At 35.5% G+C, this 25,540-nt stretch overlaps 1 long non-coding RNA gene across 1 annotated transcript in view; it reads left to right on the top strand.

Moving 5' to 3' along the window:
- The window catches only part of LOC110260035, a 162,047-nt gene extending 137,240 nt beyond the window's left edge, over window positions 1-24,807 (top strand). The window contains exon 3 of the long non-coding RNA XR_002342784.1: window positions 24,311-24,807. This is a non-coding gene — a long non-coding RNA (uncharacterized LOC110260035). The remainder of the gene's footprint in view (window positions 1-24,310) is intronic.

The following is a 25,540-nucleotide window of genomic DNA, read 5'->3' as shown; positions in this document are numbered from 1 at the left end:
TGTGTAAATCTGATTTTATGCATAGCTTCTGCTTTGGAAGAAATGCAAACCTCATACAATGGTTAAACTACATATGGCTACCTCACAGTAGGCCTCCTCCATGAGGGCAGAATAATCAAATTGACTTCTATAGTAGACATTTTATTTATTCAACACAAAACAAACATTTCTGTAATTGTATTACTTTCCTATAAATGAATAATTTAAGAAAAAAAATATCACAGAGTTACTGTGGGTATTATGAATATGGGACAAAGGAGATGCTAAGAAAGACCAGTTCGTGCTTAATGGGTTAATCTTGGTGAGATTGGAAGAAGATGGTGGTGTTGAAGATGGTAATGTTTAGGTTTGGAAAAGTAGGGCTAAAGAATTTGCTCATGAGAATGGATATGGGTGTGAATAAAAAAGCACAGTTAAGCATAATGTGTACTTTAATATTTTAACATGATTGTTCAGATTGTAGTGTTGTCTCTTAAGATGACAGGCAAGACGGATTTATGGAAATACTGCAGGATGCTTATTTAATAAATTTCATAGTACGTAATGAATGTTCGAGTAAAGGTGTCAAGTTGGCTGTTGGATCTGTGGCAGTGGAACACCTGCAAAGAGATAGGAGTCATTGTTGGATAGATAATGTGTTAAAAATGGTGTGGAGTTAGAGAAGATCGCACAGGAAGAATGTGGAAAAGATAATTGGGTTAAATGCCGAGCAAAAGAAATTGAAAAGTAGCATCCAGTGATGTAGAAGAAATCAGTGAATATGAAAATCCAGAATAAGGTATTTTATTTTATTTTGGCCACACCTGTGGAATATAGAAATTCCCAGGCCTGGGATCAAGCCCACACAAAAGCACCAACCCAATCTGTTTCAGTGACAATGCGGGATCCTTAGCCTGCTCCTCCACAAGAGGACTTCTCAGAATAAGGCATTTTTAAAGTGAGGAAGTAGTCAGCTGTGCCAAATGAGAGACTGGTAAAGTGAGGGCAGAGGCATACTCTCAATGATGCTCTTACAAGAAGGATTTTCATTATGTGATAAGGAGAAATGAAAAATCAGAGTGGAAGTGGAAAGAGAATAGATCAGGAGTTCCTTGTTGTGGCTCAGTGGTAACAAACCTGGCTAGTATCCATGAGGACACGGCTCTGGTCCCTGGCCTCGCTCAGTGGGTTAAAGATCTGGTGTTGCCCTGAGCTTTGGTGTAAGTCATAGATACGGCTCAGGTCTTGCATTGCTGTGGCTGTGGCGTAGGCTGGCAGCTGCAGCTCTGATTTTATCCCTAGCCTGGGAACTTCCATATGCCATGTGTGTGGCTCCTAAAAAGCAAATAAGTAAATAAATAAATAAAAAGAAAAAATAAAAAAAAAAAATGAGAGAATGGATCAGAGGAAAAGGATGTTTGCAGGAAGAAAATTAACTCAATAAATTTGGAGTTGAAAGAGATAGGGGTTGTATCTGATGAGATAATTAGGGTTAAGGGAGTTTTTTTTTTAGATAGGTAAACACACAAAAAAATCATACAATGTAACTCACAATAATGTATTTAAAAATTTTTTTGAATTACAGTTGATTTATAATGTGTCAATTCCTGCTATACAGCAAAGTGATCTAGTCATATATATGTACATGATTTTTCTCATATTCCATCATGTTCTATCACAAGACATTGGATATAGTTCCCTGTGCTATACAGTGGGACCTCATTACCTATCCATTCTAAATGAACCTCTAAAACTTTCATTTGTAATGCAGGTTTAAAATTGCCAAGAAATTTAACTATCCAGTAAATGAAAATTGAGTCATAATGTGTGGTAGCCACCATTCTCAAGCAATCGACCTTTAATAAACATCTTAATTTCAGAATCTAGGCATGAATAGATTGTATCAAACTACCTTAATTTAGGAAGCTTCTGTGTAAACTTATGCTTAGGTAGGGAGGGATATGTGTGGTGGAATGTGGGGATTCCTGTATTCCTACCTAGAGGCAGAAAATAAAGGTGGATTATAAAATTACTCTTCCAGTAACTTACTCAGCTACTTCATTTTACCATCATCTCTCACCTGGATTCCTAACAGGTGTCTCTGCTTCTTCTTCCCTTGTCCTAGCAATATTTCTTCATCTACCAGTTAGATTAATCGTGTTAAAATATGAGATGTTACTCTTCTGCTTAAAATCTAACAATAGTGCTCCATTTCATTCAGGTTCACAGCCTACAAAGCTTTATACGTTTAGATGTCTATAACCTTTATGATGTTATGTTCTGCTAAGTCTTTGTATACTCCATTCCAGCCACACTCATTCCCTTTACATTTCTCTGATGTGTCAGACAGATTCCCATATTAAGAGCATCTTAGCTAGGGGACAGTTGCCTCTGCTCAGAATACTCCTGGATACTTTCATGGCTCTCTGCTGGGGGCCCCTGCTCCACTGTCTAAATGTTACTTTTTTAGGGAGTTCTCTGCTCACTCAACAGGTTAAAGATCCGGTGTTGTCACTGTAGCAGCTTGGGTTGCTGCAGCAGCACGGTTTCGATTGCTGGCCTGGGAACTCAATATGCCTTGGGCTAGGCCAAAAAAAAAAAAAAAAAATCTGTTTGGCTATTAGAAAATGTAACATTACCAAATAGAAATATTTTTTAAAATGTTACTTTTTCCATGACACAGGTCTAGTTCCAGATCCTTATTACTTTAATTCAAACACACTCATAATATATACATTTGTTATAATAATTTCATTTTTCCTAGCTCCCCCTGCAAGAAAGTGAGTGCTTGGGGTTGGGGGAGGGACTTTACTGTTTGACCCATTAGTTATATATCAATTGCTAGGTATAAAACAGACCATCAGTAAATATTTTATGAATAATTGGATTTTTTCCAATATTTTAACCAATATTTCGGTGCTGAATACAGTGACCTGCACACAGCTGTTATTTGTTAAATATATGGATTTATTTATTTTCTAAATATTGTAGGTGCTCTCAGATCTCCCTGATCTGACTTTCGTAGGACTTACACTGTCACTTACTTTCCTATTTGTCCCTTCCTTAGGGAGAAAAAAAAAACAACTCTGTCCAATTTCCTAATATTTAGAATTTAGGCATATTAATTCTGCCAGGTGAAGTCAGTAATTGGACACTAAATTTCACTCCTGTTTACTCTTTGCTTGTTCTGAACAATTAATTGCCTGAGAGTCTTTCATAGTTGCATCAAATCGAGGGCTCAAATGCTATGTGTCAAGTTCTTATTATTCTACTCACCCATCTTCCACTTTCTCCTTTGTACATATATGTACTAAAGGCAAAATTTTCTATTGCTAGTAATCATGAAAATCATCTGGATTTGATTATAGTAGTTTTGTCATATTCACAAACATTTTCAAGCTATTATGTTTCTTGATATATAGGTCTTGTTAGGACATTGCTCTTGTCCTCTTTGTGGTTTCTAACATACAAACTGGTAATTTTACTTTATTTATGCCCTCCTGAAGATAGACTATTCTATAAATCCAGTTTCGGAATATAGGGAAATCATTTCAGAGAGCTATTTGGTCATTTACCTGTGAGGATAAATGGGACACATTTGGGATTGATGGAAAAATTTCCTCTTGGATCTACTTTGCCCTCATTCCCAGTGAAAACTATAACAAATGCATATCAGTACAAATGCATATCAGTACAGTCATTTGTTCTGTTCTAAAAACTCCCTGGTTAAGAGTAATTACAAAAGCACTGCAGTTTATGATAGTATCAAACTGAGAAATTCTAACTGTCTTGCTGCTTATAATTTAAGAATATAGATGATTTTTTTTAAAAAAGTTTTTTTAAAAGCATCAGTTAGTTAACAAGATACAGAGGAATAACTGGACTAAGATGTAAGAGAAGAAAGAATTTAGAGAGTTAAGCCTGGAATTTGACACTTCCTTGGCTGAGGATCATTTGCGAATCCAGAGGAGCTGCTCAGGTCTTTGACAGAGTTTCAGCACTTTGGGGACAAAAGTTGGAGTCCAGAGCTTGCTAAAGGTGAGGTCTCTGTTTAAGTGTCATGATTTAAATTTGAGAACCAAATCTAAGGAGAAGATGAGTCAGAAGTAAAATAGTCTTAGAACAGACTGCAATCCACTGTCAAGTCACTTATGTGGCCCAGGAAAATTGGATGAAGGTGAACCTGGAAAACTAGAACACGGAAAACTGGAAATCTTGAAGTGCACCTGTAAAAGTAAATGAAAATTCTTTCTGGAAGATAATAACATCATATTAAGCCTCAAATTATTTCAGCTGAAGTTTTCAAATGCTATGTCTGGCAACAAAGATAACAGGAGGCACAAGGAGAGAAGGCAACATGAAAAGGTACCACTGCAAATAGCAGATAATGACAAAGACCCATAGGTGTGTCAGAGTGGAAATATTATGCTCATATTGGGGAAAAATATTATGTTGCCTATGCCCATAGAAGTAAAAGCTATTTTTTTTTTTTTTTTTTTTTTGTCTTTTGTCCTTCTAGGGCCACACCAGCAGCATATGGAGGTTCCCAGGCGAGGGTCTAAATGGAGTTATTGCCGCCAGCCTACGTCAGACCCACAGCAACATCAGATCCGAGCCACGTCTGTGACCTACACCACAGCTCACGGTAATGCTGGATCCTTAGCCCACTGAGCCATACCTCAACCTGCAACTTCGTGGTTCCTAGTCAGATTTGTTTCCACTGCGCCATAATAGGAACTCCATAATATTGTGATTTTAAAGAAAAGACTAATTAGAAATTCTAAAACTGAAAAAATACAATAACCAAAGTTAAGAATTCAGGAGATGGAAGTTCTCATTGTGGATCAGTGGGTTAAGAACCCGATTAGTATCTGATGTGGTGCAATTACTGGCCTTGCTCAGTGGGTTGGGGTCCGGCATTGCTGCAAGTTGCAGGTACAGCTTGGATCTGGCATTGCTGTGGCTGTGCTGTAGGCCCTAGCCTGGGAACTTCCATATGCCACATGTGCAGACTTAAAAATGAAAAAAGAAAAAAAAATTGGGATAGATTAAAGAGCAGATTAAACACAGATAAAGAAAGAATTCATGAATCAGAAAATAGGTCAAAAGAAACCCTCCAGAAGGAAACTGAAGAAGCAAAATATAAAAAGAGCAAAATAAAGATACCCAGAGTTTACAGTGAGAAGGTTTAATATATATTTACTTGCGATTGAAGAATTGAGGAAAGTAGACTAAGCAGAATAAATATTTTTAGTGACGGTAATTTTCCAAAAATTTTGGAAGAGATCAAATAGAGTTACAAAGCCCCATAAATTTCAAGTAAAACTTTGAAGCCTAATTGGGAAGAAAAAATAGTGTAAGTCAGTGAATATTATTCAGTTCAACTGAGGGGTATTTTATTAGAAATGCTGTTAATTGTCTAGTACAATTGATATAAGCCATACTAGGAGAATGCTTGGTATGTAGAGGTGCTATAGATTTGTAATTAACATAGTTATTTAAAAGTATATCTAAAAATGATTGAAACTGGTTTATTTTATAAATTCATTATACATTCTTATATACATTTTTTGGAGTCTAATTTGTTTTACCAAATTAAATGAAAATAATTTCAGCAATGTGCAAATTATTATAGATTGAAAATTAATGTGTTCTAAATATATATATACTGATTTCAGTGCAGTAAGATGAGATCATCATTGTCCCATAAAATTTCAAACTTTATACAAAACTTCATATAATTTTAATATGATATTAAGTAAAGAAAAGCAGACCTCTGCAGTCTCTGGGCTTTTGCTGGCCTACTCCTTTTTTTTCTTTTCTTTTCTTTTTTTTTTTTTTTTAACTTTTTTCTTTGGTGGACATATGGAAAGGTTGAATAATGTAAAAGAGCTTAGAGGAAAGCCTTCATACTTCTGTATATCTACCACCTAATTTTTTAATTAAGAGTGACTGCAGAGACACTGCCATATGTTGAGAGAGAGTATGTAAATGAAAGAGATTCCCCACATCCCAACTTTCTGCTTCTGACTTTGAGACACTTTCTGTGTTAAATTTCCAATTTAAAGCTGAGATGAAGCCTCCAATTACAGAGTGCAATTGTCCTTCTTGAGTTATAGTTATCAGATGGTAACCTTGAAAATTCCCACCAGAGACTTAACTAGGAGTCAAGTGATGAAAGGAAATAAAAGAAATCCTGGTTGATTTTCATGAAATAACCTCCTGCCTGGCACAGGCCCATTTTGGCTTCAGAGTGATCTTCAGAGAGACCTGGGGAATGGAACTGAATGAGTCTTCACAACAGGGCTGTAGCACCTGTGAGACACACTGGGGAGTATTCAGGGCAGAAAAAGTCAGGAGCTGGTGAATCTTGTTAAGCCCGATACTGGCATCACATCCATCAGTAACGCTGTGGTCAAACTACTTCCCCTCCACCCAAGGAGATAATTTTGAGGTGCAATACGTATGGAATGGATGTTACAAACCGTTTTTTCTAATAACATGATTTAGTGAGAGGTGCTCATCTTCTTTCTGCCACAAGCAAGGATGAAAATGAATGCTTTCTGAAAGAGGGAATGGAAGTTGGAAGAAAATTAGGGCAGAGAAGGAGGAAAATAAGTGGAATTAAAAAGGGATAAAACAGATATAAAAATATCAAAATAAAACCTAAGTAAAATTATGCAAAGTATTGTATTAATACCTGATAATATCATATGCTTCTTATGGAAACTATAATGGAGAAAATTAAAGTGAGCAAAAATGTAAAGAAGAAATTAAAAATCTTTGTATTGAAATATGCTCAGAAAAGTTTTAGGGCCTTTTTCCTTCCCTCCCTCCCTTCCTTCCTCTATTTATATTTATTAAAATCTACCTTTTTAGAATTTATTTATTTATTTATTTATTTTTGCTTTTCAGGGCCTCACCTGCTGCATATGGAGGTTTCCAGTCTAGGTGTGGAATTGGAGCTGCAGCTGCTGGCCTACGCCACAGCCACACCAATGCAGGATCCGAGCCACATCTGTGACCTACCCCACAGCTCATGGCAATGCCAGAAACTTAACCCACTGAGTGAGTCCAGGGATCAAACCCACAACCTCATGGTCACTAGTTGGATTTGTTTCCGCTGCGCCACAAACGTGAACTCCAAAATCTACCTTTTAAATCAATCTTCGAACTCTCATATCATTTACATTTTGGGAGAAAAGATGCCTTAGTCTAACTTTTATAAAACTTAAGGTCTGGTCTACGTAAATTCCTGTGAGTCCTTCCAATTATTTGATCTTAAGGTTTGAAGCCTAGGGAGCTATGTGATATCCTGCTCAATTGTCCTAAAGCTATTAATGGGTGAATTTCCTTTCAGATTTCAACAGCTTAAAAAAAAAAAAAAAAAAAAAGGAATCGCCTCAGGTATACCAGATACAAGGAACCTTACTTTTAAGTAGGCCTTTTATGGGCCAGGAGAGGATCTTGGTCATTGTGGGTCAAAATCTTTCAGATTTACCAGATCTCCAGAGCTGCCATTTAGGTCCCATTAAATAGCTTTTCAGCTGCAGTGAAGGTTTGTTCCCACATTGTGGCATTTCTGAACCAAGTTAGGGCCTGTCTATCCAGGTTTTACATGTTAATGTGAGTTCCTTCTAGGCCAATTTGTCTATGCTAGAGTGTGACTTCCTGATGAAGAAACTAAAGGAGAAATAAGAATAAAATAGTAAGTAATGGTGGCAAGTTGATCAAATTCTCTGCCAGAAAATTGAAAGGAAACTATCACATCTTGAAATTGAGGCAAAAGTACAATAATTTAGGGAAACTCCACTAAAGCTTCCCAACGAGGTAAAAGATACTAAATAGGAGATCTAGCAGGTCAAAATGTCATAAAATCAAAAATGACTTCCATCTAAATTTTTATTATGTCACCTTTAGGGAATCAAGGCTCCCCATAATAATTTTCTGTACTATCTCGGGTACTCAGAAATGGCCTTAGAAGTCTTAATAGGCTCATTGAGTTGGGCAGCTCTCCTCTTATTTTAACCTCTGTGCTGGTCTGAGTTATAGAGTAGCGCCTGTGGAGGAATCTCATAAGAACTAAATTCTGATTAAATTAAACTTGTCTTTTTATTTTATTTTATTTTGTGGGGGATTTTCCTTGGTCCTAATGGTAAGGACTGAGAGAATATACTAGTTAAAGTTAGTGCGACATATCTGGATGAGGAATTCCCTGCTTTTCCCCCTTCCCTAGATATCTGTTAGGAGCTGAGAACTATTGGGTTCATCACCTTAGAAAGGAAATTTTAGGTCTTTTCACTGATTATGATCCTTCTCATTGTATCCTTTTCTGCCTTATGGCATTTAAGTATGCAGTGGCTTTCTGCATCAGAGAGCATGCCTCAGAGACATACTTTTCTCATGTAAGAATAAGGAAGGATGGTGTGATGTAATGTAACCCAAGAAAAGTAACGGTTCTATATGTGTCTGTGTGTGTATGGTAGGTGGGTTGGTTGCTTGTAACATTTGGTAGAATTAACTCATGAGTCCCTCAGTATTTTATAGGTTAATTTTTTGAACCACTATCCCTCCCTGCTAGATGGGAAGTTACATGATAGACAGAGAGGAGGGGTGAAGGATAGGGATGGGGTTGTGGTGTGAGGAAACTGAGAAAGCTTCTTACCACATTTATGTATGGGTTGGCTTTTATTAATGTTTCCATCTTGCATTTGAGATTTTTTTAATCGAACTATAGTTAATTTACAAAATTATGCTAATTTCAGATGTACAGCAAAGTTATTCAGTTATATATATATATATATATATATATATATATATATATATATATTCTTTTTCACATTATTTCCCATTGTAAGTTATTACAAGGTATTGAATATGTTTCCCTGTGCTGTAAAGTAAATCCTTGTTGTTTATCTATTTTATATATAGTCCTGTGCATCTGTTAAACCCATACTTCTAATTTATCCCCTCCCCCTCCCCCTCCCATCCACTTTGTTGACATACGTTTGTTTTATGTCTGTGAGTCTGTTTATGTTTTGTAAGTTTATTTGTATTAATTTTGAGATTTCACAAATGACCTTCTTGTTGACCTGCATGAAAATGTTTTTTCTTTTTCCATAAGATTATTAAATGTAAAAGGGGAAGAAGAGAACAGCAAAAATAAGATAATCACAGAAGTGAGGAGTTCCTGGCTCAGTGGTAATGAACCTAACTAATATCCGTGAGAACTTGGGTTTGATCCTGGCCCTGCTCAGTGGGTTAAGGATCTGGCATTGCCATGAGCTGCGGTGTAGTTTGCAGACCCAGCTCGGCTGGATCTGATGTTGTGGTGGCTCTGGAGTAGTCCAGCAGCTACAGCTCTGATTTTCCCCCTAGCCTGGGAACTTCCATATGCCACAGGTGTGGCCCGGAAAAAAAGAATTAAAAAGTGAAATGTGTACTTTTAAAGGTTTAAAATTACATATGTCAAAAAAAATTGCGGAGAGAAGAAACTAAAATGTAAAGTTTTTGTAAGAAATGTAAATACATTAGGAGTTTATGAAAGGATTCAAAGCAAGAAAAAGGCTTAGGGCTAATAAGATTATATATATATATTCTTTATTTATTCGTCTGCTGGTGAATACTTAGGCTGCTTCCATATCTTGGCTATGGCAAATAATTCTGAGAACATTGGTGTGTAGGTATCTTTTCAAATTCAAATTTTCATTTTCTTTGGATATATACCCATGAGTGGAAATACTGAATCATATGGTTGTTCTATTTTTACATTTTTGGGAAACCTCCATACTATTTTCCACAGTGGCTTCATCAATTTACACTCCCATCAATAGTGTATGAGGCTCTCCTTTTCTCCATATCCTCACCAATATTTGTTATTTGTGTTCTTTTTGATAGTGACATTCTGATAGGTGTGAGGTGATAGAGCACACTGTAGTTTTGACTTGCATTTATCTGATGATTAGTGATATTGAGCATATTTTATGAATCTTTTGGCCATATGTATATCTTTTTGGGAAAATGTCTGTTCAAATCTTTAGCCCATTTTTAAATCCAGTTGTTTTAATATTATTTTAGTATTAGGTAGCATGAGCTGTTAATAAATTTTAGATATAAACTTCCTATTAATCGTATCATTTGCAAATATTTTCTCCCACTTAGTAGATTGTCTTTTAACTTTGTCAATGGATTCCTTTGCTGTGCAAAAGCTTTTAAGTTTAGTTAGATCACATTTGTTTATTTTTGCTTTTCTTTCATTTGCCTTAGAAGGTAGATCAAAAAATATGATTTATGTCAAAGAGTGCTCTGCCTATGTTTTCTTCTAGGAGTTCAGTGGTTTCCAGTCTTACATTTAGGTCTTTAGTTCATTTTGAGTTTATTTTTGTATATGGTGTGAGCAAATGTTCTAATTTTGTTCTTTTACATGTAGCTGTCCAGTTTTGCTAGCACCAAATATTGAAGATACCATTTTTTTTCTCCATTGTATATTCTTGTCTGCTTTTTCATAGATTAATTGACCATAAAATTGTGAGTTTCTTCCTGGACTCTCTGTTCTATTCGACTGATCTACATGTCTTTTTTCAGGAATATAATGTTTTCATAACTGTAGCTTTTAGTACAGTCTGAAGTCAGGAATCATTATGCCTCCAGCTCTGTTTTTCTTTCTCAAGGCTATTTTGGCCATCCAGGTCTTTTGTGTTTCGATACAAATTTTTTAAATTATTTTCTCTTATTCTGTGAAAAATCCCATTAGTATTTTGATAATGATTACATCCAATCTGTAGCTTGCTTTGGGCAGTATGGCCATTTTAACAATATTAATTTTTCCAATCCGTGATCATAGTATACCCTCCCATCTGTTTATGTCATCTTAAGTTTCTTTCATTAGTGTCTTATAGTTTTCTGAGTACAGATCTTTTACCTACTTAGGTAGGTTTATTCCTAGGTATTCTTTTTGGTGTGATTGTGAATGATGTTTCCTTAATTTCTCTTTCTGATAGTTTGTTGTTGGTGTGTAGAAATGTAACAGATTTTTGTATATTAATTTTGTATCCTGTAAATTTACTGAATTCATTGATGAGACATTAGTTTTTTGGTGACATCTTCAGGATTTCCTATGTATGTTTTCATGACATCTGTGACAGTTTTAATTCTTCCTTTTCAATTTGGATTCCGTTTATTTTATTTTCTCTTCTGATTGCTGTAGCTAGGACTTCCAATATTGTGTTTGATAAATGTGGCAAGAGTGGTCATTTTTGTATTATTTCTGATCTTGGAGGAAATGAATTCAGCTTTTCACTGTTGCATGTGATGTTAACTATAGTCTTATCATATATGACCTTTATTATGTTGAGGTACATTCTCTAATCCCACTTTCTGATATTTTTCATACCACAGATGTATGTTGAATTTTTTTCTTTTAAAGTAATTTTTATTAAAGGTGATTTACAGTGTTGTGTTGATTTCTGCTATAGAGAAAAGTGATCAATACATACATATATATGCATTCTTTTTCTTATATTATCTTTCATCACGTTCTTTATAAGATATTGGATATAGTTCCCTGTGCTATACAGGAGAACCTCATTGCTTATACATTCTAAATGTAATAGTTTGCATCTACAAACCCCAAACTCCCAGGCCATCCCATTTCTTCCCTCTCCCCCTTGGCAACCACAGTTCTGTTCTCCATGTCTGTGAGTCTGTTTTTGTCCTATAGATAGGTTCCTTCCTGCCACATTTTAGATTCCATATATAAGTGATGTAATATGGTTATTTGTCTTTCTCTTTCTGACTTACTTCACTTTGAGAATCTTCAGTTGCATCCATGTTGCTGCAAATGGCATTATTTCATTATTTTTTTATGACTGAGTAATATTCAACTGTGTATATGTATCACATCTTCTGAATACATTTATCTTGATGGACATTTATGTTGTTTCCATGTGCTGGTTATTGTGACTAGTGCTGCTATAAACGTAAGAGTGCATGTATCTTTTTGAAGTGTATTCTGTCCAGATATGTGCCTAAAAGTGGAATTGTTGGATCATACAGCAGTTATATATTTAGTTTTCTAAGGAATGTCTGTGCCATTCTGCAGAGTGGTTGTACCAATTTACTTTCCCACCAACAGTGCAGGAAGGTTCCCTTTTCTCCAATTTATAAACTTATTAATGATGGTCATTCTCACTCACGTGAGGTGGTACCTCCTTGTAGTTTTGATTTGCATTTCTTTAATGATTAGTGATGTTGAGCATTTTTTCATGTGACTATTGACCATCTGTATGACTTTGGGGAAATGTCTGTTTAGGTCTTCTGCCCATTTTTTGATTGGGTTTGTTTTTTTGTTGTTAAGTTGTATGATTTGTTTGTATATTTTGGAGATTAAGCTCTTATTGGTTCCATCATTTGCAATTATTTTCTCCCTTTCCCATTGTTGAAGAAATTATTTCTCCTATTTTAATTGATAATCTTGTTGAGCAGAGTATTCTAGGCTGCAAATATTTCCCTTTTAAATTTTGAACATATCTTGCCACTCTCTTCTGGCCTATAGTGTTTCTGTAGAGAAATCAGCTGATAGCCTTATGAGGGTTCCCTCATAAGTAATTCTTTGTCTTTCTCTTGCTGCCTTTAGAATCCCCTCCTTATATTTAACGTTTGTCTTTTTTATTATAATATATCTTAGCGTAGGACTGTTTGGATTCAACTTGTTTGGGGATTTCTGTGCTTCTTGTATCTTGCTCGCCATTTGCTTTTGATTTAAGAAGTTCTCAGCTATAATTTCTTCAAATATATTTTCAGTCCCCCTTTCTTTTTCTTTCTCCTGAAATCCCAATTGGCCTGTTTTATATTACCACATAGAGCTCTTGTATTGTTTTCTTTATTTAAAATTTTATTTTATGACTACTGTCCTATTTGCGTACTTTCCATCTTTCTGTCTTCTGAATCACTTATTTTATTTGTTCCTCTGCAGTATTCATTCTGCTATTCAATGCCTTTAACTCAGCTTTCAGGTCTGCAAATGAATTTTCTAATTTTTTTTTATTCCTCCGTATTTTTTCTACTTCCTTTTTAAAGTAATCCATGTTACTGTTGATATCTATTCTCAATTCCTTCAATATTTTCATTACCTCCTTTTTGAACTTATTGTCTATTAGGCTACAGATGTCAGTTTCATTGTTTGTTCCATTTGGGGAAGTCTCTTCTTCTTTTAACTGGGAATGGTTCCTGTGTTTTTCATTTTGCTTATGTTTTTCTTATTCTCTGTAGCCTGACTCTCAGTGCCCAGCCCCCACCTGAGTATCTTAGGTGGTGTTGCCCTGTGCACTGATATTGATGGTCTTTGTAACTCTCTCTCTGCTTTGTCCTCCTGAGTCCAGCTGCTGTACTTTTCTCTGAGGCCTTAAGGTCCCCCCTAATTCACCTTCCTGGCTGATGTCGCCTTCTTTTAGGTTGCCTCCTAGGATGTGGATTTCTTCCCTCTTTCACAGCTCCCTCTCAGGAATGCTGGTCCCATCCTGATTCCCCTGCTTCTCTTCTCTGACTCTCTCTCTTTTTTCCATTTTCTTCTATGCATTTATGTGGACAGTTTCTTGCCCTTTTTGGAGGTCTGAGTTCTTTTGCCAGTGTTTCAGTAGATGTTTGGTGTGAATCATTCTACATGCAGATTTTTTTTTAAATGTGTTTGTGGGAGAAGGGGAGAACCACATCTTACTTCATCATCTTGATCCCACTATCTGGATGTTGAATTTTGTCTAAAGTTTTTTTCTACATCATTTGAGATGATCATATGATTTTTATTCTTCAGTTTGTTAATGTGGTATATCACATTGATTGATTTATAGATGTTGAATCATCCTTTTATCCCAAAGATAAATCCCAGCTGATCATGATATTTGATTTTTTCAATGTATTGTTGGATTTGGTTTGCTAATATTTCCTTTCGGATTTTTCCATTTATGTTCATCAGTGATATTGACCTGTGATTTGTAGTAACATTTGTCGTGGTATCAGGGTCATACTGATGTTATAGCATGAGTTTAGGTGCATTCTTTACTCTGCAGTTTTTTTTTTTTTTTTTTTTTTTTTTTTTTTGAATAGTTAGAGAAGGATAGATGTTAACTCTTCTCTAAATATTTGGTAGAGTTCACCTGTAAAGCTATCTGGTCCTGGACTTTTGTTTGTTTTTGTTTTTTTTAATTACTGATTCAATTTCATTAGTAATATTTAGTCTCTTCATACATTCTGTCTCCTCTTGGTGCAGTCTTGGGAAGTTATACATTTTTAGAAATTTTTTTCTTCTAGGTTGTCCATTCTATTGGCATGTGGTTGTTCACAGTAATTTCTTATGTTCCTTTGTATTTCCATGGTATCAGTTGTAACTTTTTGGTTTTTATTTCTGATTATATTGATTTGGATCATCTCTCTCTTTTTTCTTGATAAGTCTGGCTAATTGTCTATTAGTTTTGTTTATATTTTAAATTTTAATTAGCTCTTAGTTTCATTGATCTCTCTCTTTGCTTTCTTTTTTCTTTAACATCTATAATTCATTTATTCTGCTCTGATCTTTATGATTTCTTACCTTCTACCAACTTTGGGTTTTCTCTGTTCTTTTTCTAGTTCCTTTAAGTGTAAGTTGAGGTTGTTTATTTGAGACATTTCTTATTTCCTGAGGCAAGCTTGTATTGTGGTAAACTTTCCTCTTAAGATTGATTTTGCTCTATCCCATAAATTTTGGATCAGTGTGTATTTGCTTTTATTTTTCTCCAAATATTATTTTATTTCTTCTTTGGATGTTTTCAGGGACCCACTGGTTGTCTATCAGCATCTTGTATAGCCTCAATGTGTTTGTGTTTTTGAAGATTTTTCTTATACTTGATTTCTAGTCATAAGTGCTACGGTCAGAAAAGATGATTGGTATAATTTCAGCTTTTTGAAATTTACTTAGTCTTATGGCTTAGCTTTTGATCTATTCTAGAAAATGTACAATGTACCCTTGAAAAGAATGTGTATGCTGCTACTTTGGATGGAATAGTATATTGGTCTAACGTGTCTTTTAAGGCCACTGTTTTCTTATTGATTTTCTATCTGGATGATTTATCCATTGATATAAGTGGGGTGTTAAAGTACTCTACTATTATTGTGTTACTGTCAATTTCACCTTTTTTTGTATATTAATATTTTCTTTATGCATTTAACTGATTCTATGTTGGATATATATGTGTGTATATATATTTATATGTATACGTATAACATGTGTTATATATGTATTTAAAATTGTTAAATGTTCTTGTTGGGTTTATATCTAGATCATTATGTAATTTTCTTCTTAAAGTCTATTTTCTTATATATTTACTGCTGCCCAGCTTTCTTTTTATTTCCTTTTGCATAGAACACCTCTTTCCATCCCCTCACTTTCATTTTGTTTGTTTCTTTAGCTTTGAAGTGAGTCTTTTGTAGGCAGCATATATATGAGTATTGTATTTGTATCCGTTAAGAAAATATGTCTTTTTATTAAAGCATTTAGTCCATTACATTACAAGTAGTTATTGATATGTACGTACTTTTTAACCATTTTGTTAATTGTTTGGGGGTTGTTCTGTAACTATTTTTCACTTTATTCTTCTGTTTTCTTTTAATTTGATATCTGTCTTTAGTTTTTATGTTTAGATTACTTTGTGTATGTGTTTGTGTATATGTGTGTGTGTATCTATTATAGGTTTTTAATTTGTAGTTGCCATGATGTTTATATATGGCAAGCTCTAAATATGTGTGATTATTTTAAGTTTCTCACCTCTTAATTTAAATATATTTTAACAACCTTCCATACTTACTCTCCTCCCCTCACAATTACTATCTTTGACATATTTTATATCTATTTGTTTTGTGTATCCCTAAGGTGCCTATTGTATATAAACATGATTTTACTACTTTGAAATTTACTTAGTCTTATGGCTTAGCTTTTGATCTATTCTAGAAAATGTACAATGTACCCTTGAAAAGAATGTGTATGCTGCTACTTTGGATGGAATAGTATATTGGTCTAACGTGTCTTTTAAGGCCACTGTTTTCTTATTGATTTTCTATCTGGATGATTTATCCATTGATATAAGTGGGGTGTTAAAGTACTCTACTATTATTGTGTTACTGTCAATTTCACCTTTTTTTGTATATTAATATTTTCTTTATGCATTTAACTGATTCTATGTTGGATATATATGTGTGTATATATATTTATATGTATACGTATAACATGTGTTATATATGTATTTAAAATTGTTAAATGTTCTTGTTGGGTTTATATCTAGATCATTATGTAATTTTCTTCTTAAAGTCTATTTTCTTATATATTTACTGCTGCCCAGCTTTCTTTTTATTTCCTTTTGCATAGAACACCTCTTTCCATCCCCTCACTTTCATTTTGTTTGTTTCTTTAGCTTTGAAGTGAGTCTTTTGTAGGCAGCATATATATGAGTATTGTATTTGTATCCGTTAAGAAAATATGTCTTTTTATTAAAGCATTTAGTCCATTACATTACAAGTAGTTATTGATATGTACGTACTTTTTAACCATTTTGTTAATTGTTTGGGGGTTGTTCTGTAACTATTTTTCACTTTATTCTTCTGTTTTCTTTTAATTTGATATCTGTCTTTAGTTTTTATGTTTAGATTACTTTGTGTATGTGTTTGTGTATATGTGTGTGTGTATCTATTATAGGTTTTTAATTTGTAGTTGCCATGATGTTTATATATGGCAAGCTCTAAATATGTGTGATTATTTTAAGTTTCTCACCTCTTAATTTAAATATATTTTAACAACCTTCCATACTTACTCTCCTCCCCTCACAATTACTATCTTTGACATATTTTATATCTATTTGTTTTGTGTATCCCTAAGGTGCCTATTGTATATAAACATGATTTTACTACTTTTGTCCTTACTACTTTTGTCTTTTAACCTCCCTAGCTTTTTACATGGTTGATTTACTACCTTTATATATACTTGCCTTTAACAATGACATTTTACTTTTCACAAATTTCATGTATCTAGTTTTAACCTTTTCTTTTTTTACTTAAAGAAGTCCTTTTAACATTTTTTGGTGCAGTTGTTCTGGTGGTAGTGAACTCTTTTGCCCATCTATAAATATTTTAATCTTGCCATTAAATCTGAATGAAACCCTTGCCATGTAGCGTATTCCTGGTTATTGATTTTTTTCCCTTTCATCATATTAAATATACAGTGCCCCACCCTTCTTGCCTGAAGAATTTTTGCTGAGAAGCCAGCTGATAGCTTAATGGGAGTTCCTTTGTTTGTAACTTGCTGCGTTTCCCCTGATGCTTTTGGTATTCTTTTTATCTTTACTTTTTGCCTTGTTAATTACCGTTTGTTTTTGTGTTGTCCTCTTTGGGTTGATCCTTTTTGAACTCTCTGTCCTTCTTGGACTTGAATGTCTGTTTTCTGTCCTAGGTTAGGAAGATTTTCAGCTATTATGTCTCCATGTGAGTTCTCTACCCCTTTGTCTTTCTATTCTTTCTGAGATCTATATAATGAGAATGTTAGTATGCTTGTTGTCTCAGAGATTTCCTAAATGGTCTTTATTTCTTTTTATTTTTTTATTCTGTCTTCCTTTCATCTTTGGGGATTTCTGCTACTCTGTATTCCTTCTTTCTGGTATGTTCCTGTGTATAATTTAGTCTGTTTATATGTTCTAGTATATTTAAATTTTTCCATTATTGTATTCTTCATCTGTGTTTAGTTGTTCTTTATATTTTCCAACTCTTTGTTAAAAAACTTATAACTTCTTGTTCTATGCACCCATTCTTCTCCCAAGTTGTTTGGTCATCTTTATGATTATTACCTTGAATACTTTCATGAGTAAATGCCTCTCTCCAGTTCACTTAGTTCTTCTTTTGGAGTTTTACCTTATTCCTTTGTCTGGAATAATAAGGTCCTCTGTCACCTCATTGTGCTGTTTTTATTTCTATGTATTTGGTAGGTTGGTTATGTTTTCCAACCTTGAAGAAGTGAACTTTTGTAGATTTATATGCCTCTCAGCATCACACTCCGTTGCCACAAGAGCTATATGCATGAGTCCTCTTGTGTGAATCCTTCTCTTGTGATGGGCTGACTACTGTGAATAGTCAGATATGTGTGGCTGGTCCCTTTCCTTGTTGGTTGCAAGGCTATGACTTATTTGGAGGTTGCTGTCCACTGATTCATAGGTCATGAGGCAACTGGCTGCTGTACCTCAGGGGGCCCCAGGGCTATTCATGGCTCACTCATGGGTGATGTTGGATTCCAGAAGATATCAGGTCTTGTGCTAGCCCACTGGCAGGTGAAGCTTTGTTTTTGGGCTAGTATTGGTGCACTGGTGGGTAGAACTCTGTCCTGAGTTCTCACTGCATATCCCAGTGGTCCCAGAGTTAGTTTTAGACTATTGGTAGATGAGGCTGGTTACTTACACAGCTGACTACAAGGTCCAGGATGTTATGAAGCCTGTATTATCCTGCTTGTAGGTGGGTCTGGGGCTCAGCCACCACAAGAGCTGGTACTGTCCTGTTGGCAGATGGGCTGGGTCCTGTCACAGCAGGCTGTAGGGCTGAAGTTGTGTTGGAGTTGGTATCCATTTAGTGGTGTGTGAAGCTGATCCTGAGGCTAGAGGCTACCTGGTGTGTGAAATAGTTTGTCTATGGCCTTTTGGATCTGGTGCCTGCCCACTGTTGGATGGAACTGTGCCCCAGAGTCTCTGACTACAGGGCCCTGAGGTTCTTGTATATAGTGCCTGCACTGGGTTCTGTGCCTTCTGGTGGGCAGAGCCATGTGGGCCACTCTGGCCTCAGGAAGTCTTATGACAGCCTGTCTGCTGGTCAGTGACGCTGTTTCCCAGTTATTTGCTTGGCCTGATGGGGGCGGTCTCAGTATTTGTGCCTATAGGCTGATGGGTTGGGGCAGAGCTGGTGCATGAGGCTATAAGGTAGAGGGAGGATTCCAAAATGGCCAGGACCAAAGTCCATGCTGTAGACTGTGCTCCCCAAAATGGCCGTTTCCAGTATCTAAGTGCCCAGAGTGAGCTCCAGTTTCCTCCCACTACTCAAAGACACTCTCCAGGATTAGGAGGTATGTCTGGTCCAGACTCTTTTCAAATTGCTATTTCTTCCCTGGATCCCAGAGAATGTGAGATTTTGTGTATGCTCTTTAAAAGTGTGGAGTCTTTATTTCCCATAGTCCTCTGGGTATCCCCAAAGTAAGCCCTGCTGGCCTTCAAAATCAAATGTTCTGAGGACTCATATTCCTGGCCTAATATCCCAGGCTATGGAGAATATTGTAATTTTTCTCCCTTCTAGGGATCACTTACCAGGGGGTATGGGTCTTGACTCTATTGCATCTCTCTCCCTCCTACCCGTATTGTTGTGGTTTATTCTTTTTATCTTTGGTTGTAGATCTTTTCTAGTAGGCTCCAGTCTTTCTCATCAATAGTTTTTCTGTAAAGTATTGTAGTTTTTGTGTACCCATAGGAGGAGATGAGCTCAAGATCTTTCTTCTCTGCTGTCTTGAGAACTGTCTCATATCTTTTATTTTATTTTTAGTTTTTTTTTTTTTTTTTTTTTTGTCTTTTTGCCTTTTCTAGGGCCACTCCTGTGGCATATGGAGGTTCCCAGGCTAGGGGTCTAATTGGAGCTGTATTTGTCGGCTTACACCAGAGCCACAGCAGTGTGGGATCTGAGCCATGTCTGTGACCTATACCATAGCTCATGGCAACGCTGATCCCCAACCCACTGAACAAGGCCAGCGATCAAACCCGCAACCTCATGTTTCCTAGTCAGATTCATTAACCACTGAGCCACAACGATATCTTTTTTTTTTTTTTTTTTTTTAGGGCTGCACCCTCGACATAGGGAGGTTCCCAGGTCTAATTGGAGCTACAGCTGCCAGCCTACGCCACAGCCACAGCGACGCAGATCCCAGCTAATTATTTATTATTATTATTATTATTATTATTTTTTGTCTTTTTGTCTTTTGTTGTTGTTGTTGTTGTTGTTGCTATTTCTTGGGCCGCTCCCGCGGCATATGGAGGTTCCCAGGCCAGGGGTTGAATCGGAGCTGGAGCCACCGGCCTACGCCAGAGCCACAGCAACTCGGGATCCGAGCCGCGTCTGCAACCTACACCACAGCTCATGGCAACGCCAGATCGTTAACCCACTGAGCAAGGGCAGGGACCAAACCCGCAACCTCATGGTTCCTACTCGGATTCGTTAACCGCTGTGCCACGACGGGAACTCCACAATGATATCTTTTAAAACTACTTCTAGTGCCATCTCCTCTATGAAATTTGTCTGATTTCATGAACTGAATGCAGTCTATTTTTTTGTGTCTAATTGACCTCATTGACCTTTAAGTGCTCAGCATTCTCTACACTGTGTTAAAGTTACTTATAAAGATGATTAATTTCTTCTACTGGACCATATACATTTTGAAGAAAGAGTCCATGTCTGATTAATCCTGGAAACTCCAAAGTTATTACTCTGCCTTTCCTGTGTTTAAGAGGTATGATTCAAAGATAAATTATTACTTTCATTCATTCTCACCTTCATATATTATTCAATACATATTGATTGAGCACTTACTTTGTCCTGATTCTCTTCTAAATATTATTGTCTTTGAAGAACTTTAAGATGAAGAAATATACTTTATAAACAAATTAAATACATAAAGTATATAATGTGTTAGAGGTGGCCATGGATGAAAAAAAATGATTTTCTTTTACATTCAGTAACAGCATAAGCCACTTGCATTGCTTGAGTAGTCATCCATCCTCAAGCATGCTTTCTGAGTGTACAGCAACCATTGCTTATTAAATGACACATAGTGACGGACAATATATGTAGGAGTATCTTGCTTTCAATTTCCTGCCACCAGGGTCACTGTTTCTAAAACAAATCATAGATAGCTGAGCACTGGGGCTAAAAAGTATTGACCATTTCAATCTTATTTTACTGTGTGACTGAGTTCACTGATTTTCTCAGGGTTTCCGTTTAATGGAATTTGATTTTTAAAAAGGTCGATGACTGGGTTTTTAATGTCTCTTCTTATGTCAACAATTCACCAAGGGTTTTCTAATTATATTACACTCCTCTGAAATTGCACATTCACTTCATACTCCCACTTTGCAGAAGGACACACTCTAAACTTAACTTGTCTACCTTAGTGACAATATCTAATTAGAAGGAAGCCTGAAAAAATCCAGTTGTGCTTGCATATTAAAAAATGTATATACTGTATTTTACTCTCTGTCATTCTCTTATCAAATCTTTTTGGCATTATCCTATAAGAAACACAAATGAAAATTCCATTGCTGCATATTTTCCCTCTATAAATGAATTTGAGTATAAATGATTTCACTGTTTTTAAATTTTTGAAATTGCATATTGGTAAATACTAGTGGTTAAAATTATTAAAGCAAAAAGCCAACCAATTTCTATTCAGATGTCTTAGACTAAATGCTCTGAGGAAATTTGTGTTTAATTAGGGATATGTAAAACTATCCAATTTTATATTAATACGCAGGAAGATTACCTTAGGTATCTTGTACCTTAGCATCTCATATAAGTAGTTTGTAACAAGTAATTTCTACCAATTAGAATTAAAGTATTGTAATTAACTAATCTCTGTCAATTAGAGTTAAAACATTTTATATCAACTAATCTCATTTTAATTGGAATAAACTTTTACCAAGATATATTGACTGCTTTAAAATAGTTTCAGATATATATACATATATACACACACACATATATATACACATATATATTTTTTAAATTTAGAAATAAAAATAAGGACCTCAATATCAATAAACTAACAAGAATCCAAAAGGAAACTGTAAAATAAAGAATTTTTAAATTTTGCATCTTTCATAAGCTACATCGTAAAGTAAATATCACTGATTGAGACTTTTTTCAGGTTTACTTAAATAAAAATGATTGTCAAAAGTTTTTCTGAATCATATGAAAGTTTATTCTAAAAATTTTGTGAAACAGAGCAGGATCCCATGGGGCCCTGCTGAGTACAAATCCTTTCCATGACCTTCATTTCTTGTTTGCAGGAAATAGTCTTCATTCCGCCTCCTTGATTTTCCCTGAGTTCCCCAGGGCAGATTCAAACAGTTCCTTATCAGGGAAAGGAGGGAATGTAGAAAGAAAGTAGGAACACTCAAGAAACATAGTGCATCCAATGGATAGAGTCCTGGTTCTTCCTCAAGTAACCTCCTTCTCCCTACTTTGAGTTCTTTAGGAGCCAGGGCTCCCACCCAGTGGTGGATGGTAACTTCAGGCTGACCACAAGCTCCTAGAACACCTCCCTGTTACCTCACCACCCCTCCCACATCCCCACCCAATGAATCTCCTTTAAAAACTTTTCATGATTGAGTAGAATCTTCTGAATTTGTTTTACAAGTGTACCTTTTTCCCAGGTTCCGGCCTTCTATAAAACAACCTATCCTTTTCCAACCAACACTTTTCTCTTGAGTATTGGCTTTCCAGAAGTAAGCAGCCGAACCTTACTGAGTTCAGTTCAATAACATTTGCTTCAATTTTTTTTTTGCTGTGAAAGAAGAAATAAGGATAATACAATGTTCACAGTTATTGGATGGATTTACATAATTCCTGGCACTTTACAGGCAGTTTCCCATTTTACAGAGAAGAAAGTTGAGACTCAGTAATAATGAGTGATATGCTTCAGTTTCACTTAGCTACTAAGTAGAAGAGCAGGACTTCAAATCCATGTCTGCCTTGTCCTAAGCCTTATCTCTTCACTTTTCTCCCTCTTTCTTTATCATAGAAAGGTCACCTTTCTAAGCCTTTTGATATTTTTGTCTTTACCATTACTTGTCACCTTTGCATGAAAAAAATAACTTGTAAGAGTTTCAACTACAATCTTTTGATTAAAAATTTATAGCACTGCATCTTAGATATTATGTATATATACTCATATATTCATGGAAAGTCAACGAAATATACATGATTCTAAAACTCCAAAAAAAGGGGACATTAAGATAAACTGCTATGGGAGCACAGACCCAGAGTTAGTAACTCGGCTCTGGTAGATTGGAGAGGCTTTGCATTAGGTGATATGTAAAAAGTGGGACTTGATTTGTTAGAAAATTGGCACTAATGATTTGTAGTTTCCTTTTTTATATCTATGAGATCTATTGGGGACTCTTTCCCCAATTTATCAGTGACTGAAAGGAAATATGGCATATATTATTATAAAACTTGGATGTGTATATTCTTAGGAAGGGTGGCTAGGTGCATGTTGAAATAAAAACTGATCTCAGAGGAATTATGATCAAAATATGTTCTAGTCATTTTCTTTTATTAGAGTTATTTTATTTACTTAGTAATTTTTCCTTTTAACTAACTTTAAATTGATCTTTTTTCTTACCCTGGTCTAAACAATCACTGTCCATAAAATAGTGGGTTTTATGTGTTTTTAGTAATACATAAACATGTTTAATATTCTTTGCTTAAATCATGCATATATCACATAAAATAATTTTGTATGCCACTACTGGTATACATATTACTCTCTGTGATATACTGTCTTTGAAACATTTAGAGAAGAGCTAACACCTATCCTTCTGAAACTATTCCAAAAAACTGCAGAGGAAGGAGCATTCCCAAATTCATTCTATGAGGCCACCATCACCCTGATACCAAAACCAGACAAAGACACCACACAAAAAAAGAAAATTACAGGCCAATTTCACTGATGAACATTGATGCAAAAATCCTCAACAAAATATTAGCAAACTGAATCTAACGGTACATTAAAAGGATTGTACTTCATGATCAAGTGGGATTTATCCCAGGGATGCAAGGATTCTTCAATATCTGCAAATCAATCAGTGTGATACACCACATTAATTAACTGAAGAATAAAATCTGTATGATCCTCTCAATAGATGCAGAAAAAGTCTTTGACAAAATCCAACACCCATTTCTGATAAAAACACTTCAGAAAGTGGGCATAGAGGGAAACTACCTCAATGTAATAAAAGCCATATATGGCAAACCCAGAGCTAACAGCATTCTCAATGGTGAAAAGATGAAAGAACTCCCCCTGAGATCAGGAACAAGACAAGGATGTTCCACTCTCACCACTACTATTCAACATAGTTTTGGAAGCCCTAGTCATGGCAATCAGAGAAGAAAAAGAAATAAAAGGAATCTAAATTGGAAAGGAAGAAGTAAAACTGTAACTATTTTGGATATACCGTCTTTGTTTTAATTCCTGAGATGACTGGCCTAATCAGCAATTCTCATCTTTCTCATATAGGTCACCAAAGGAACACATTCCTGAATAGCCAGTAAAATGACTATTCTTGAAGAGATAGGTGTGGAACCATATTCCGTCCAATCACTTGTGATCAGAGCTTGGGACAACATGGCCCAGAGTCAGCTCAGCAAGGACCATGGATAAGGTAGGTGATGACAATGAAGCTTAACAGATATAAATGTTCACATTTATATAATAACTTTTAAAATAATAAGTAATGAAGACTTGCCTCAGTGATAGTTTATAGGAACAACTGATGTTGATTTTATTCATCATAACATTACTTAGGGCAAAAATGTTATGTAGAACATGTGAAGAAGGACACTGACCAATTAGTATGTTATCAAAAGTGGAAGGCTCTACAATTTATAGGAAATGTGAAATGAATTTATAAACAGTAAGAGTGTTCGCCTAAGTTGTTGTAATATATAAGAGAGGAAACACCAGGGCTATATTACTCCCATGGGCAGGGGTTGACAGGGTGGGTTTTGGAGCAGTATGAGGAACAATTGTAAATCGATTTGAAATATCTCAAAGTAAAAGGGTCTAATGGTGACCCAAATGAGGTCAGAAGGAATTTTTGAATCAAAAGAGAAATTGATGATATGTGAATCCTAACTTTGAGAGTATAAGAACTTAGTTAAATTTTATACTTAAATTTATGTATCAAAATAGACTATGCTGGAGTTCCTGTTGTGGCTCAGTGGTTAACGAATCCAACTAGGAACCATGAGGTTGTGGTTTCCATCCCTGGCCTTGCTCAGTGGGTTAAGGATCTGGTGTTGCCGTGAGCTGTGGTGTAAGTTGCGGACGTGGCTCGGATCCCACGTTGCTGTGGCTCTGGTGTAGGCTGGTGGCTACAGCTCTGATTCTATCCCTAGCCTGGGAACCTCCATATGCCACAGGAGTGGCCCAAGAAATGCCAAAAAAAAAAAAAAAAATAGACTATGCTAAGTGTTTACAATAACAAATCTCTGAAAACTTCATAATACTGAGTTCAAAGTGCTTAATGATTTCCAAATATATTCTCCATATTCAGTCGTAAGTTTTTTTAAAAGTCTCATTATAGAAAGAAACTCTTGACATTTAATTTCTGTCCTTCGGATATTTTTATTCTCATATGCAAGCATTCTGAGTACCATGTAATTCATCAGACTTAGTAAGGACTTTATTGGGGTGGTAAATTTGACTAAACTGTTAACCTTTTGAAAATGTGAATCTGAACAAAAG

Source organism: Sus scrofa, chromosome 3 (assembly GCF_000003025.6).
Source record: "Sus scrofa isolate TJ Tabasco breed Duroc chromosome 3, Sscrofa11.1, whole genome shotgun sequence".
NCBI lineage: Eukaryota > Metazoa > Chordata > Mammalia > Artiodactyla > Suidae > Sus > Sus scrofa.
This window is presented reverse-complemented; position numbering and strand designations above follow the sequence as displayed.